This window comes from Equus przewalskii, unplaced genomic scaffold, assembly GCF_037783145.1.
Source record: "Equus przewalskii isolate Varuska unplaced genomic scaffold, EquPr2 ChrUn-13, whole genome shotgun sequence".
NCBI lineage: Eukaryota > Metazoa > Chordata > Mammalia > Perissodactyla > Equidae > Equus > Equus przewalskii.
The window spans coordinates 7,625,784-7,644,305 of NW_027228750.1; the positions used below are offsets into that span (position 1 = coordinate 7,625,784).

The 18,522-nt window shown below is 36.1% G+C and overlaps 1 protein-coding gene across 30 annotated transcripts in view; it reads right to left on the reverse strand.

Annotated features, from left to right (window-relative positions):
- RAP1A (RAP1A, member of RAS oncogene family) overlaps positions 1 to 18,522 on the reverse strand; it is a 76,839-nt gene that overhangs the window by 23,561 nt on the left and 34,756 nt on the right. For 10 of the 30 annotated variants that reach the window (XM_070607996.1, XM_070607993.1, XM_070608000.1 and 7 more), the window contains one exon: positions 1,706 to 1,787. The exons of the other annotated variants lie outside the window; for them this stretch is intronic. The gene's annotated coding sequence lies outside the window, so the exon portion shown is untranslated. The remainder of the gene's footprint in view (positions 1 to 1,705; positions 1,788 to 18,522) is intronic. 30 annotated transcript variants of the gene reach the window in all.

The window sequence follows — 18,522 nt, forward strand, 5'->3', positions numbered from 1 at the left end:
CTGAGAGGTGAGAAGGAAATGAAGTGAGACCTACAATTGCCCTGGCTTTCGGCCTGGAGGCACTTTTCAGACTGTGGTGCAAGGAGGAAGAACTCAAGCAGAGAACGGAAGTATACCAGAGAAGAGGGAGTTATGCACAGAAAATTCCAGAAATCTGCGCAGGGGTCCACTTGAGTCTGTAGCCAAAAACCAAGCTGGTGTGCAGAATGAAACCCTATGAGGCACGGTGAGCAATAAACAGAGATTTATAGCTGAACTATTCCCAGAGTGCTCGGAAATACTGGGGTTCTGACCAGAGAAGTCCTCCTTGCTAAAAAACAGGCAATTCACCTGGAAGGCCAGAAGATGCATACTTTAGCAGCAGAGGCAAACAAGCCCTAGAGTAAAAGATACTCTAGATGCTTCCTAACAAAGCTCAAAAACAATCCTCAAAAGGACCGAGCGGATCCACAGGTATCTCAACTGCCTGTGAGAACAAAGTCAAAAACTCTTTAAAAGAATCAAAAAAAAAATAATAATAATAATAATTAAAATTTAAAAAATTCCACCATTCAACAACATAACATTTACAATGTCCATAGCATCCAAGCAAAACTAACAGACATATGACAAAGAAAAAAAATGGGACCTGAAACCAGGGTGAAATGAGTCAGGTGAAAGAGTCCCAGAAATAAGACAATGGAATTAGATAATAAGGACTCTAAAACCATTATTATAAATGTGCTCAAGATTTAAAGGAAAACACAATGAAAAGAGAAATAGTAGACATAAAAAAGAACCAAAACAAACTTCTAATGTTCAAAAACAATCACTGGATGGGAATAACAATATATTAAAAACGGCAGAAGGAAATTCCAGAGGAACTGAGATGCAGATAGAAAAAAGGTGATAAGGAAGAGGAGAAAGGGGGGAAAAGCAGAAGGGGGAGGGAGAAAAGAAGAAAGAAGAAAAATAAAAGAAGAAAAAAGAAGAGAACCACAGGACAATATCAAGCAGGCTAACGTATGTGTAACTGGAAGGGGGCACATGGAGGGGTATTTGAATAAATAATAAAGTATTTCCAAATTTGATAGAAACGGTAAATCCATAGATTCAAAAGACTCAGTGAGTCCTCTCCTCAGTATAAACACAAAGAAAAGTACAAGGTACAATAATCAAATTCCTGAAAAATTGTCAAAAAGAGAAAATCTTACAAGAAGCCAGAGGGAAAAGTTTAGATACAGAGGAACAAAGTTAAGAAAGTGTACAGACTTCTTAAGAAGCTATGCAAGACAAAAGAAAATGAAACATCTTTAAAACGCTTAAGGAAAAAAATGACCAACCTAGAATGCTAAATACAATGAATATATCCTTCAAAAATGAAACTGAAATAAAGATTTTTTTTCAGATCAAAAAAAAAAAAAACGGAAACTTGGGGGGAAAAGTTCACCAGCACACACTTAAAAAAAGCAAAGGAAGTTCTTCAGGTGGAAGAAAATGATAACAGATGGAAACTTGATCTACACAAAGGAATGAAGATTACTAAAGGAATAAAAAGACCCAGAAATGGGGGGTGAGAGTAAATCTACGAGACTTTTTTGACCACTTAAAGCAAAAATAATAACAATGTACTACAGAGTTTACAATACATGTAAAAGTAAAATATACTAAAATAACAGCACAAGAAAAGAAGGGAACTGGAAGTATTATTGTTCAAGGTTCTTACATTATCTCTGGAGTACTATAATAGTATTTGAAGGTAAACTGTCAGATGTTAAAGATCCATATTGTAAATCCTAGAGCAACCACTGAAAAAAAATAAGAGACAAAGCTAATAAGCCAACAGCTGAGATAAAATGGAATACTTAAAAAATTCAATTCATCCAGAAGACAATAGGAAAAATACAAACAAGCAAAAAAGAAGAAAGAAAAGATGGGAGAAATACAAAACAAATAACAGGATGGTAGAATTAAAAGGCAACCACATCATTACATTAAATGTAAATCATCAATTCCAATGTTCCAGCATTCCAATTCAAAGGCAAGATAAAAAAGCAAGACCTAACCATATGTTGTCTTTAAGAAACAAACTTTAACTAAAGATACAAAAGGTAAAAGTAACCATTTACTGGTGACAAAGTCACAGTAGCTGCTAATATCACTACTGTAGTCTGTTACCTAGATTCAAATAGACACAAATACTAAATTTCATTTAGAGCTTAGTGAAAAATAAAGATGTATATATTTTTTTCTACACAAGCGTTGGAGACCCTAGATTACGAATCCCTACCTATTCTAAGCAGTTAGCATTTTAGGTTACTCTAGTGAGATTGTTCTCAAACTTTTTTTGATTTCAGGTCTTCTTTATGCCCTTTTACATTCCTATGAGCTTCTGTTTACATGAGCTCTCAGGAATGGATGTTGGATTTCTTTCAAATATTTTTTCTGCATCTATTGGTATCATATGGTTTTTCTTTTTCGTCTACCAATATGTCCACTCTTACCACTTCTATTCAACATTGTACTAAGCTAGGTATAGTAAGTTCTAACCTATGCAAAAGGAAGAAGTAAAACTGTCTATTCACATATGACTTGATCTTGTACACAAAAGATCCTAAGGAATATGCAGAAAAGCTACAAGACTAATAAGTGAATTTAGCAAGGTTTCAGGATAAAAGGTTGATTAAAAAGAGCAACTGTATTTCTACATACCAGCAAAGAACTGAAAAATGAAATTTAAACAATACCATTTACACTAGCATTCAACAAGAAATAAATGACTTAAGAGATGAATTTAACAAAATTTGTGCAAAACTGGTATAATGAAACTACAAAACACGGCTGAGAGAAATTAAGGACTTAGAGAGATATGCCGTACTATATTAAGATATGTACATATTATTGTTAAGCTGTCAATTCTCTCCAAATTGATCTACAGACTCAATGTAATCCCAATCAGCAGGTCTCTTCTTTGTAGAAAACGACAAGATGTTTTAACATTTATACGAAAAATCAAATAGAACAGCTAACAGTTTTGCAAAAGAAAAAGTTTTACACTACTGGATTTCAAGACATACGGTAATAAAGACAGTGTCAAATTGGTGTAAGGACAAACATAGATCAGTGGAACCAAGTTAAATCTAGAAGTAAAACTACACATATATGTTCACTTCATTTTTGACAAAAAGGTCTGTGGTACTCCATCCTCTAAGATGGCCCCCAATGATACTGGCGTCCTGGTATTCGTAACTTGTGTTGTCCGCTCTTAATATTCATATCCTGTGTAGTTTCCTCCCATGCTGAATCAAGACTGGTTGTGTGACCAACAGAATATGGGAGAAGTGACAATATGTGACTTCCAACATTAGCTCCTAAAAGGCTTGTACCATGATCTCTGGGACCATTCCCTCCAACAGAAGTCACTGATCATGTCATGAGGACACTTAACCAGTCTTTCAGAGAGGCCCATCTGAAGAGGAACTGAGGCCTCCTACCAATGTAGCACCAACTTGCCAACCATGTAAGAGAGCCAGCTTTGAAGCATTTCTTGTAGTTTTAGTCAAGTCTTAATTCAGATGATTGTAGCCTCATGAGACCATGAACCAGAACCTTTGAGCCAAGCCACTCCCAAATCCCTGATCCACAGAAACTGACAGATGCTAAGTGATTATTGTTGTTTTAAGCCAGTAAGATTGGGTTCATCTGTTACACAGGAATAGATCATTAACATAGGGACAAAAGTAATTCAGTGTGTAAAAGAAGTCTTTTCAACAAGTCAAGTTGGAAAAAAATGAACTTCAACTCTTATCTTTGTTCACTTTGTTCATAATAGCCAAAACCTAGAAACTACCCAAGTATCCATCAAGAGGTGAATGGACAAATAAATTGTGGTATATCCAATCAACAGAATACTATTCAGTAATAAATAGCAATGAACTCTTGATAGAAGCAACAACGTGAATGAATCTCAAAAACATGCTCAGCAAAATAAGCCAGACACAAAACAGTAAACACTGTATGATTTCACTTACATAAAATTCTAGAAAACACAGAAGTAAGTTAAAGTGCCAGAAAGCTGCTGGGGACCAGTGGTGGCAGGGCATGATGACTACGAAGGAGTATAAGGGAACTTCTCTGGGTGCTGGAAATCATCTGGAAATTACCTTAATTGTGGTAGTGGTTACATGGGTGTATAATTTATTAAAATTTATTGACCTGTAAATTTAAAGTAGGTGTACTTTATTACATGTAAATTATAGCTCAATAGATTTAATTTCAGAAAATTCAATAGGGGGAAGAAAGGGAAATTTCTCAGAATACCAGTTACCTACACAGTATTATGAAACAAATGTATCCCCCATAAATTCTTATGTTGAAATCCTTCCTCCAATGTGATGGTATTAAGAGGTGGGCCTTTGAGAGGTGATCGGAATTAGATGAAGTCATAAGGGCAGAGCCCTCATGAATGGGATTAGTGCCCTTATGAGTCCCAAGAGATTGCTATTCTCTGCTCTCTGCCATGTGAGGATACAAGATAATAGCCATCTACAAGCCAGGAAGCAGGCCCTCACCAGACCTCTGATGTGCCAGTGCCTTCATCTTGAACTTCTCAGCCTCCAGAACTGTAAACAATAAATCTGTTGTTTAAACCACCCAGTCTATGGTAATTTGTTATAGAAGCCTGAACTAAGAAACACAGTGAGGATAAACTAGTAGACTATGCAATAGATATGATAGCAAGTATTGTTCTGAACCAAACATTTACCATGTCTCAGGTACCAGTTCTATACTAGGTACCAGGGACACAAAAATGAAAAGCGTGTGTTTCCCATCCTCAAGGAGCTCACAGAGGAAGGAAAAATAACTACAATATGATGTGAACAAAGCCATTAGAGAGACAAGATTAAAGGGCTGGGGAGGGATGGAGGAAGAGAAGGGAGTCCAGGATAGGTTTTCAACGGAGGGTGCATGAGAGCTAAGTGAAAAACTGAACGGAAATGTTCCAGGTACACAAGGCAGGGGTTCTAAGAAGAAACTGCTTCAGCAGACACTCTAAACCATGAAGCACAGAAGATTCAGGGAATACCACATAGTTCGGTATGGCTAGAACACTGGGTTTAAAAAGAAGGTACAGAAAATGAAGCTGGGTAAGGAGACTGGGTTATGCCTGGAAAGGCATTAGCCATGTTAAAGAGTTTATGTTTCATCTAGTAAACAATGGGGCGAAAAGTCTTCTTTTTCGTTTAAGAAAAAAGTAACAGATAAGTATTCTGGAAAGATAACTGATAACAGTATACAAAACAGACTTAAGGAAGAGAGACTAGAAGCAGAGAGTAGAGGAAGCTACTGTAACAGCTCAGGTGGGAAATAATACAGATCCGTACAGTAGCACTAGGGCTGAAAAGGGGACAGTGGTTTTCTGAAGGTAAATTTCTGAAGGACTCTGTAGGTGATTAGAGGTTATTAAGGGAAATGAAGAAGAGTCAAGGGTAACTCCTAGATATCTAGCTTGGGCAAATTAGGTGGCTGGTAGTATAACTCCAATTAAGACAGGAAATACAAAAGGAGGTTTAAAAAGCAAGTTAATACTTTCTGCAAAAATTAAGTTTGAGATTCCTATGGGAAAAGTACGTAGAGACACCTCATAGATATTTAAAAATCCACATCTGGAAGCTAGAGGTATAGACTTAAAAGATGGTAGTTGAAGCCACAGCAGATGAGAGCAAGCAAGGAGAATTTATTCAGCAAACATAGAAGAAAGCTAAGAACTGAGCCCGAGAAACAACCACATTTTACTACGTAGATGGACAGAAAAAGTGAGGTGCGAAAGGTTTGTGCTGGACACTAGTCATCCTATACCTCTATCTGTATCAGGTGGTTGTCTCGTTTCTATGAAAAGTACTAACTGTTAAACATAGGAGCATATATTTCATCTAGACAGATCTCCATACCTGTATCCCCCTTTCCAGACCCAAAGTGATTGTTAGTCTGGGACTGTTGTCATTTTAACAAGATGCGAATTCATCATCTCTCTAATCCAAAAATGTATATCTTTCAAGAGGGAATCCTAATATAGCAAGGCTCATTTATACTACCCAAACTGCCTCGTAGGGCAATAGAATTTGGGGAAGGCACTCAGACAGGGCCAAATTATTTTGAGTATTCTGCAACAACAAAATATTTGGCCCCTGTTCCTCAACTCAAGTGGTAAGATATTGAAGTCCCAAAGTTATTTTTCAATACACTGTATGTGTAGAAAATTATTTTCTTTACACCTAACAAATACCATGGGTTATGAATGCACGCACATATACACACATGCAAAAACAAGAATAATATAGCTCAGATAAGAAAACACACCCACACAAATACCCAATATGGAATAATGTGGATTAATATTTTATTTTTAAAGGGGGTTAGTTCTAACTCATTACTGCCAAGTTAGAAAACCACTATGTTCTTCCAAAGCAAATCCCATGCCTTTTTATGGAAATCTCTTGTGCCCTGTACTCCCAACACAGCACCAGAAAATTTCTCACTCTGGTTAAGATTCCCTGACAAATAAGGAGGACAAGAATAAACATTACACTATGTTTAAATTTTAAGTCAATCTTGAGTCCCTAACATTATAGTCTAAGTTATAACAATTTTTTCATTCTTCCTTCAGCAGAACTGCTTCTAAATTTCACAAAATAACATAATGTGATTGTCTTTGTGATGTAAATCAATCCCAACTTTGTTGTTTCTGTTTTTAAATACGTAAACTAATTATAAGATGAAATAGTTTCTCCTGCACAACCAGACCATGGAAATCATGGTAAGATTTAACTCTCTAAAATAAAGAACAATGTTCTTCATAGGACATCATAACAGAAATTCAATTTTTTGTAACATGAAATCACATTATCTCATTGAGAGAATCTCTTCCTTAATACTTTCTCTCCTTGTTCTCCTCAGGCTAGTACCTTAGCGGGAGGAGGTATATAGAGACAAAGTGATCAGACATAACGTACTTGTAAATGAAGTTTATAAATTAGTTTTCACCCTCTAAAACCAGGCACACCCAGCCCAACAGCACTTCCTACCCCTTCCCACATTGAAAGGAGATAAGCTCCTGCAGATAGGAGAGGCCAACAGGGATTCTCAAAAAGAGCAGACAACTCATCACAGATTTGAGGGAAGCAATTTGACAGAGGCAATAAATTCAAAAAGCAGAACAAAAACCAAAGAAAATAGAGTTAAGACGGCCCATAAAAGACCATAAAATAAATGTAATATCCTTAAAGAAACTTGAACTTGAAAGAAATTTGAAACTTGAAGTTAGCAAGTCTATGTAAAAGACACATTGGAGTCTCAGGGAATAAAAATATGACCATCAAAACAAAAGTTCAGTAGATGGGCTGAGGAGGAAAATGGATATAATGAAAAGCAAGCTAGTGAACCTATAATATACTGAACCCACCCAAAGAGTGCAGAACAAGAGGAGAGAGAGATGGAATGTATGAAAGAAACAGGTCAAAGGATAAATCCCAAAGTTCTACCAGCTATCTGACAGGAAGTCTGGAAACAGAACAGAAGAACCAAAGAAATAATAGGACACTCCCAGAGGTAAATAAGAACCAAAGAAATAATCAAAGGACACTTCCAGAGGTAAATTAGGAATCTTCAGACTTACAGCAGCCAATGAATGCCAATCATCATCATCATCATCATCATCATCATCATCATCATCATCATCATCAGAGATTCACAACTGAACATATTGTAATCGAAATTTCAAACCACTAAAGGTGAAGATAAATTCGAAAAAGCTTCTAGAGAGGAAAAACACATTCTCCTCTCCTTGAATAAGGGTGGGATTAGTAAATAAAATATAGCAGAAGTGATGTCTGACTTCTGAAGCTAGGAAGGGTGCCAGAGCTTCCTCCCGGGTCTTTCTTTTGGGAGCCATGCCTTTGGGCCCAGAGCTGTCAGGCTGCCCTGAAGCTGCCACTCTGGAGAGATCACAGAGAAGACAGAGTCGCCTGAGGAGCCCTAGCTGTTTAAGCCATCCAAGACCTGTAAATAAAGAAGCATTCAAGATGACCCCAGAGAGCCACCAACTGACTGCAACACCCTGAGAGACCTTAGGCCAGATCCACCCAGCTGAGCCGCTCCCTAATTCCATACTCAGGAAACTAAGAGTGATAACACACGGTTATTGTTTTAAGCCCCTAAATTTTGGAACGGTTTGATAACTAAAAACAGAAAGAAGGAAAAATAAAGGAACAAAGAACAGATGGACAAATTAAATGGAAAGATGTAAGACAATCCAAATACATCAGTAATTACATTAATAAATATTCAATAGGAAAAAATAAATTAAAATACAAGGCAAAATATATACAGCAATAGTTGACAGAACTAAAGGGAAAACTAGGCAATTACAAAATCATGATTATATTTTAACATAACTCTCTCAGTAACTGATAGAAAAGGAAGACAAAATCAGTAAGGATATACAGAAGACCGCCAAGTAATGAATCAACTTAACCCAAAAGACACACATAGAACACCACACCCAACAACTGCAGATTACACAGTTTTTTCAAGTACACATGGATCATTTACTAGAACAGACCATGCTGGGCCATAAATCAGGTCTCAACAAATTGCAAAGGACTGAAATCATACAGTGTATATTCTAACCATAAAGCAATTAAACTAGAAATCAAAACAAAAATAAAACTATATAATCTCAAAATGTCTGTAAGCTAAACAATACAGTTCTAAATAACACGGGTCAAAGAAGAAATCAAGATGGGAAGTAAACAATTAGAACTAAATGATAATAAAAATACATATCAAAAATTACTGGAGTTAGTACTCCAATAGTTAAAGGAAAACGACTGAAGAAGCAGAAAGGCTTAAAAACAAGAAGTCATGGCAAGCAAATAAATCAGTGAAAATTATAGCTAAAAATCTAATTATCACTGCAAAATATGTTCAAAAATCTGAAAACTCCATGATTATCTTAACATTTTGGTGTGGGAGGAGTTAGGAAGGAAAGTAAAGGCATGTTAAAGTTTTTCTCTTACTTGCAAAAGGATAAAGATACTGAATCTCTCTTTCTCTCAATGAAAAAAAATATAATCTAAACATGTGAAAAATGTAATGTCAACAACTAGATTATATGTAATTTAAAAATCACTAAAGGAAAATGGGCAAAGAAAACTTATCAATTCAACCAGAGCTAGAAAATCAAAAACAAACAAGAGGAAAGAAAGGTAACAAAAATAATAGGAATAAGAGAAAACAGATCAGTAGTCTCAATACAATAAAAAGAAATTCTCCTAAATCCTAGTTATGCAAACCACAAATGATAAAAGTTTATTTTTGGGGCCGGCCCCATGGCCGAGTGGTTAAGTACGCGCGCTCTCCTTTGGTGGACCAGGGTTTCGCCAGTTTGGATCCTGGGCACGGACATGGCATCACTCATCAGGCTATGCTGAGGTGGTGTCCCACAGGCCACAACTAGAAGGACCCACAACTAAAATATACAACTATGTACTGGGGGGATTGGGGAGAAAAAGCAGGAAAAAAAGCAATAAAGAAGCTTATTTTATGAAGTCTATGATGACAAATATATGACTTAGAAAATAACATACTTAACTTACAAGTAGCAAATCTTATAATATGTTATATGAATAGATGGTTTTGTCTTTTCTTGTTTTAAATACTAAGTCAGTACTGAACAGCAGAATACCCCAAGCACAGTAAGTGTTTCCTTGGTAGCAAATCACTTTTTAAAAATGCCTCTAGATATGGTCACCTACCCCTTTGAACTATACCCTCACAAAACAGTCCATTTCTGGGTAACCTAATTGTTAGAACATTCTGTACACTGCTTTGCTTCTCTGTAGTGGCCACTTGTTGGGCCTCTGCCCTTTGATGCTAAACAGAATAGAGAATTCCTCTTCCAGTCTATACCCCTTCAAATATTTGAAGACAGTTATTCCCCCTGCTCCAAATAGCCTCTTTTTAAATAAGCACTAGTATTTCCTTTTTCAAACGATAAAATTTCAAATTGTGTAACCATTCTGGTCTCCTTTGCAAAAGCTTTATTCTTACTTAAATGTCTCTCTTAAAATGAAAGTAATATATGCTAATTAGCACTATTAGCAGGCATTTCTAAAAGGCTTATAACAAAAAAGAGCAGTCACTACATCCTCTTAACCTACAACAGCTACTTCAAACTTCTAGCTGTTTTTTTGAATGTCTTCCTCCATATTTATAAATAAGATATTTATACTACTATCTCTTGGTTTTTAGTTTTAGATATTATTATTATGGTAGATTAGTATTTTAGCTCTCTTAAACAATACATAGCAAAGTAGTATATTAAGATTGTCTTTCCTTTTTCATATAACTTAAGTTTATTTCAGAATTATCTATCAACATAATTTTCCACCCAAACTTGCCAAATAATCTACCAATTTCATTCCCTTCTCACACCCTAATCCTGCCTGGAGCTTGCTGTAGACTGTACCAGCTGCTTTCTATGCTTGCAGACATCTGTATACCTAGGACTTTCTTTTCCTATGCAGGCACTGGTCTAGAACAGTGTGCTTCAAAGTGCCCATCCACAAAGTGCTACACTACTATTTGCTACTGATCCTCCAGAAAATAAGGAACCCGCCCCAGGAAATCAGTGACTTCTCTAAGCACACAGTTTAATTCAGTCAAACAGTGTGAAACGTACTCTAAGGCGGGTGACAATATTTTTTTAAAAAGACAAAACATTAAATTATAGATCATTCTCAGTATTGTGCCATCACTTTTCGGTACAGCATAAAAAGCTTATTAGTAACATTGTTTTAAAAAACCACGTTTAAAAGCACAAGGTTTCCACAAGTTCTCAGGTTCTTGTATTTCCTTACTAAATAAAACTTCCTCGCTTCTTCTTTATATATTAAAAAGGAACACAAATTCTACTTTTAACACAAATTCTACTTTTCTACTTCATCTATCAATTATCCCCAAATAAATCTTTATCAAAATCTTTAGTAAAGTATGACTGACACAGTTATCCCATTCACTGCACCCTTTAAATTCTCCTAACATTCAAGTAAAGGATTAAAACATTTAATCCAACCCACTTATTATTCAAGAGTAAAATTTTTGGCAAGTTTGACAAGTGGTCTTGAAAAGCTTAATACACTATTATGACAACACATGCAATAATCTATCATTTGAAATTATTCCTTAAACAAAAATGTTAGAGTACACTCTTCTCTCTCTTATAATCTGTAGCATCTATAGTTTTAGCACCGTTTTCATTCTTATTGTTTGTTCATGCCTGCTCTCTCTTTCGATCAATCTTACCAGGTTTGTTAATTTTATTAGTCTTTTTCTAAGAGTCAACTTTGGCTTTGTTGATGCTCCATTGTAGGTTTGGTCTATATTTCCTTAATTTCTGCTTTTATGTCTATTATTTCCTTGCTTTTTTATGTTCTTTTTCTAATTTAGATTGAATGTTTGGCTCTTTAATTTTCAGCCTTTCTTCTTTTCTAATTAATATCTCACACTCTTCATCAGGGATCACTTTCCTTCTACCTAAAGCATATCTTTTCAAATTTGTCTTAGTGATGTTCTATTGGTGGTAAAATCTCTCAGTTTTCATCTATCTGAAAACTTTATGTTACCTACACTCCTGAAAGATATTCTAGCTTTAATAGTTATTTACTCTCAGAACACTGTCATTATTCTCTTGTCTTTTGGTTTCAATTTTTCCTTCAATAAGTCAGCCTAATTGCAGGTCTTTAGAAAGTAATCTTTCTTATCCCTTTGGCTATTTTTATTATCTCTGTGTGCAAATTTTAACATGCAAACTTTAACTATGAAGTAATTGTTTAGGTTTAGATTTTTATCTATCCTGCTTAGGATTTATTTGACTTCTTGAATTTGTCTTTTTGCAGTTTTAGAAATTCTCAATCAATAAATCTCCTCAAATATTATCTCTACTTGATTTTTCTTCACATCTAGATTCTGCTTAGATAACTATTTGATCTTTTCATGCTCTTCTTGCATTAGTTAGGATGTAGACTAGACTGCTGTCAAAAAAGACCTTACAGTGACTTAAATAAAATTCAAGTTTTTTTCCTCTCTCACACAACAGTCGGAAGGGATAGTCCAGGGCTGGTGTGGCAGTTTAGCAGTCTGAGAGAGCTAAGCTCTTACACCTCACTGCTCTGTCATCCTTAGAGTACTGCCCTCTTCCACATAGCCTAAAATAGTTCACCGCCATGTCCACATTCCAGTCCATGGAAAGGAAGAAAGAGGAAGGAAAGGACACATCCCTCTCCTCTTAAAGGCATAACCTATAAGGTTATAACCTATTCACACATAACTTCCACTTGCAGCCAAATTGCCAAAACTTTGTCACACAAACTTCACTATCAGAAAGGCAACTAAATGGAAGCTGTAGCTGGGCAGCAAAGCATCCAACTAAAACATTCATTACTTAGAGGGAGGAAGGAATCAAGAAAAACTAGCAATTTCTGCCAGAATTTTCCAATTCTCTTTTCTTCTCTAACATATTTTCCATCCCTTATTTTGGTTAATTTATTTCTCAGGTCATCTTTCGGTTCACTAATTCTGTAGTCTAATCTATTTTTAAACCTATCTATTAAGTTTTTTTATTTATATTGTTCATTTCTAGAAGTGCCTTTTTTTTTTTTTTTTTGGTCAAAGCTACTGGTAATTGTATATAGTCTCATTCTCTTTCTTATAAGCAGCATAGTGAAATGTTTAAAAGCTGAACTTAAGGATCGATCGATACTGCCTGGCTAGAATCCTGCTCTACCACTAACCTCTAACTACAACTTTTCCTCCTAAATGTTGAATACTGGGAATGCATCTAATTAACAGAAGAAGAGAGAATATGACAGTATCCAAAAATATCCCTTACTCTATGCCTTTGGGTATGACATGTGCTCTTGGATCCATGAGCTATGAAAAAAGAGTGAATGCTTATCCTGTTTTAGCAATGTAGCAAATCATCAAAAAGTGCATCAAAGGGGACCACTTTTTGCATGTATTACCAGATACTTAGTAAAATGAATATTCTTCAGCAACTATTATCATCATGGGCAAATAAGACATTTATAAACCATGAAGAAAATTTTAGGGGCAGTGACTAATAATTTCTAGGTTGACAAAAAAATTTTGTTTTCCTTAAAAGATAAGGTTTTCTAAATTAGGTTTACTAGTTTATGCCAAGTATAGCTAAATATATCAGTATTAGAATCTTGATAGGTATACTCCCATAAATAGAAGTATTTACTTTAACATTGTTCCCCTAATGGCACTGCCACATAAATTATATTTTCATAATTTTCATTTAAGACTAACATAAAAGCAAGCCATAGCTAATGAAAAAGTATGAATTTGGAATAATTTCTAAAGAAAAACGGCATAACTGTCACTAAATCTCTGAAATCTTTATTCTTTAAAGACTATTTCACTTCTTATAACTAGCTGAAATGGTGTGACCATTCCTGCAAGGGAAAATAAAATGATGTGATCGAGAGCAATTAAACTAAATGGTATTTTGTCATTTACAAAGCTCTTTCCTTTATATTTTTTAATTCATCAAAATCAAAACTATAGGGGCCAGCCAGTGGCGTACTGGTTAAGTTCGCACACTCAGCTTCAGCAGCCTGGGGTTCACAGGTTCAGATCCTGGGCATGGACCTACACATGACTCATCAGGCCATGCTGTGGTGGTGTCCCACATGTAGAGTAGAAGAAGACTGGCAACGGATGTTAACTCAGGGCCAATCTTCCTCACCAAAAAACATAACAAAACAAAACAAAAAGCAAAAAAAGAAAACTATATCTTATCCCTATTATAAGGATGAGGAAACCATACAAAGTTTAACTGGATTAAATGACTTAGGCACAAAGTAACTAGGAGACTCTATTTAAACCTATCATCTCTTGATTTTAAAAGCCATTCTCTCAATGTATTATGCTTTGCTATATAACAACAACGCAGCAATAATAATAACCTACATTTACTGAGGGCTTACTACGTGCCAGGCACCATTGTAAGAAATCCTCACAAAAAGCTTATGAGGTAGGTACCAGTAATTTGCCCAAGCCATACATCAAGGAAGAGAAGCCACAATTCAAATTCACGCAGCCTGATTCCAGAGTTCACACTCTTTACCCAACATGCTAACTTGCCTCTACTCATATATGTACATAGAAACAGGATAAACACAGAATACTTTTGGAAGGAAACTGAGGAATGAGGGAACATGGAAAGAAGAGAGATTTTTCTCTTATACATATTTCTTGAAGGTCAGGCAGAGGAAGGGGTGGGGGTGGATGGAATATTACATAGACATGTAATTTCATGAAAAAAGGCACAGATTCAAGAGAATGAAGAGTCTACTGAAAAAACCATTTTTAAAAAGTCTAGGCAGCTTAGCATTTACAGAAAGGAATGAGTACAGATATGGTTTAAACAGGAGGCTAGCAAGCTGCCAAAGTCCCTGCATGATATACTAAGAACTTGAAACTTTCCTATCAGAGGCAAAAGCTACCTAAGGTTTTTGAGCAGAGAATTGCTGGGGTGGGGGGGAGGGGGGGAAGTGGTGGGCAGAAAAAAAAGCTCAAAGAGAATTGTGTAGGTTAGAAAAAAGGAATGAGAAACTGGAGCAAGACCAGTTAGGAGGGCAAGGAATGGGGCTGGGATTTGAGATAGAAGGAAGGTTAATTAGCGGCTGGCCCCATGGCCCAGTGGTTTAAGTTCGCGTGCTCTGCTTAGGTGGCCCAGGGTTTTGCCAGTTCAGATCCTGGGTGTGGACATAGCACCACTCATCAAGCTATGCTGGGGTAGCATCCCACACAGCACAACCAGAGGGACCTACAACTAGAATACACAGCTACGGACTGGGGGACTTTGGGGAGAAGAAGAAGAAAACAAAAGATTGGCAAGAGATGTTAGCTCAGGTGCCAATCTTAAAAAAAAAGAAAAGAGTTAATTAAAGCAAGGGACATAGTTCAGCAACACTGATGAGATAATGCATGTATGTGTAGCACTTAGCACAGTGCCTGGCAAATATTATCCACTAAAAAATTACCACTATTATCAGTGCTTTACTACTGTAACAAGTGTGTTACTGGTATTTTGAGAAGAAATGTGGAAAGGTAACGTAAGACAAGAGTGGATAGCACTGTCAAATTAGGAATCCCAAATCAGGAGGCAGTATAATAAAATTTGATTCTGAACCTTACTGAATTGAAGGATCTGCAGTTCTCTGAAAACTATAAACACACAGGGAAATGGATACCAAGGAACCCAAATTAACAACACCTGATTGAAAGGAACGCTCTTTCTGCCGCCATATTTGGATCCAAAACCAAGCTCTATTAACTGTGTGAACCTGGACAAGTTATCTGCCCTAATTAATATTTAATTTCCTTATTAACAAAACAAAGCTGGATTAAGATACCTCACTGGTTTCTGATAATTAAACAATATAACATTTTAGGTAATATAAAATGCCTAAAACCTGGGAGAAGTTAAATGTTTTTTCCTTCCTAAAGTGAAAACATATAGAGGATCAATTTTTTGATTTGATGAAAACATTGCCACATCAGAAAACTGTTAGGGTCCTAGCTTTTTAGTCTGTTTGCTTTAAGAACTTCATATCTATCTTAGCATGGCCAGAGCGTCATGAGTTTCCAATTCTCATAAACTCTGAAGTTCCACACAGGTTCCTGTTGCCAGAGGTTATTGGCTTTGTGACAAGAAATAACATAGGCACAGACACCTTTGTCTTTAAAAAATCCTGTTGAGGACAAGCTTAGCCCTAATCAACTTCTTACTGTTTGAGATGAGAGGAAGTAGGAAAAAAACACAGCATGAAAATTATTTAAAGCCTTGCTTTCATGAGAGATGAATTAATTTGATCGGGTCTAGAAATTGGCCACTAAATAAGAACAATTAACTTAACTAGGGATCTTTGATTTTGTGCCTAATGCTAAGAAAAACACAAAAAAGATACGTGGCTATTGATTTGTAGAATTTCTAAGACTTATTGTGAAGAATTACATTGGCTGAGAGATTCTATTTTCTCATAATAGAACCAAACGGAGATTCTGTAAATGCGAGATCTTAATCTGGCCATTAGGAGTTATGAATTGCTGACCACATACGTTTTATAAATGGTTTTCTTCATAACAATCTAACAGTCTAAACATTCTTTTTTTTATGGCCATCAACCCTAGTAGACTAAGCTATCATCAGCTTATACCTGGATCACTGCAGCAGCCTCTCATCTGGTCTCCCTACATCTAATTTTCCCCCCTCCAATATTTTTTCCACAATGAAGCCAGAATGATCTTTATAAAAATACAAATTTAAGCATGTTAGTGACACTCCTCCCAAATCCCTCCAGTTAAGACACTTCATTGGTTTTCCACTACCTTTAAGGATCAAGACCAAAAATGTTAACATGGCCTACAAGGGTCGGCACAGTTTGGTCCTTAACTCCCACTCCAGCTTCATCTTACAATGTGCTCCCTCTCATTCTCCATGCTCCAGCCAAACTGGCTTTTTTTTCATTTTCTCTAATATGTCACGCTCTCTCCTGCCAAAGACACAGGTCAGCTGGTAAAGTGTTTTGGTAAAGCAGGAAAGGGGGATAGGGAGTTCACAGGGCATGGAGATTTTTAGTTTGAAAAAACAGATATTTAAGCAAAGACCTAAAGGCAATGAGAAGTTAGAGAACAGAATTATGTAGACATCTGAGGGAAACGGAAAAGACTTGAGATGCCCAGTGACTTCTTTAAAGAGAAAGGAGGGCACCCTAACTGGATGACAATGAGGAGGTGATTAGAAGGAGATAAGGTAAGAGATGAAACACACAGCTAAATACAAGCTTAAAGGCCATGGTAAGACCTCTGGCTTTTACTTAGCATGAGATGGAAAGTCACTGGATGGTGTTGAGCAAAGGATGACAAGTTGCCACTAAAATTTTAAACAGATCTCTTTAGCTGTTATGTGGTGAAAGGAAGGAGGAAATCAAGGGCAGAGGTAGGGAGAACTATTTGAAGGCAAATAAAACAACCCAAGAAATGGTAACATGGACCAAAGTAGTAGCAGTGCAAGTGGTAAGAGTTAGTTATCTTCCAGATATATTTAGTAGACAGAGCTAAAAGGAGTGAGGAGTTGGGAGAAAAAGAGACTGCTAAATAATGAACAGATGATAGATACCAAACCACAGATCCCAGAATGTTCAGAGAACATCAAGCAGGAAAAATACCAAAACATCTACACCTAGGAATATATCTAAACTGCAGAAAATCAAAGACAAAGAGAATGTGGTGAAAAAAGTCAGAAAGAGAAAAATACCTTACTTATATAGGAGCAAAGACGAAAATTACATTAGACTTCTCTTCAGAAATTACAGCAGCATAAAGAGAGCCAAGTGAAATATTTAAAGTGTTGGAGGAAAAAAGTCCATCAAGCTACAATTACGTATCCAGTGAAATTACCCTTCAAAATGAAGAAGAAAATAGACGTCCTCACGCAAACAAAAATTCAGGGAATCTTTTGCCAGTAGACCTGCCCTGCAAGAAATGTTAAAAGAAACTTGAACCTAAAGATAAATATATGAAGGTAAAACAAAATCTTTTGTTTTTCTTATCCTTAATTGACCTAACAGATAACAGTTTGTTCAAAACAACAGCAACAATATACTATTGGATAAGTGAAATGAATGAGAGCAATGTTATAATGGATTGGTGGGAGGAATTGGGTACTCTAGGTACTTATATTACCTTTGAAGTGATATACTGTTATAACAAAGTGGACTTGGATTAATTAAAAACGCATATTTCAAATTTAAAGGTTAATTATTAAAAAAAAAAACCCGGAAGTATAGAGCTGGCCCCATAGTGTAGTGGTTAAGGTTCAGTGCACTCTGCTTTGACAGCCTCAGTTTGTGGGTTTGGATCCCAGGTGCTGACCTACATCACTTGTCAGCCATGCTGTGGCAGCAACCCACATATAAAGTGGAGGAAGACTGGCAACAGACATTAGCTCAGGGGTAATCCTCCTCACCAAAGAAAAAAAAGAAAGTAAGTAGTAGTATAGTTAATATGGTAAGAGAGGAGAAAAATGAAATCATATAAAATGCTCAATTAAAACCAGAAGGAAGCAGGAAAAAAGTAAAAGACAAAAGAAACACAGAACACGGGCAATGAATAGAAAATAACACATACGGTAGTAGATATTAATCCAACTATATAAAAAAATCACTTTAAACATCAATGATCTAAATACATCAATTAAAAGACAGAGGCTGTCAGAGTGGATCAAAAAAAAGATTCAATGATATCTTGTCTACAAGAAACCCACTTTGAATATAAACACAAAGATAGATTAAAAGTAAAGGGATGGAGAAAGATATACTATGCTAACACTAATCAAAAGAAAGCTGTAGCAGCTCAATCAATTTCAGACAAAGCAGACTTCAGAGGAAGGAA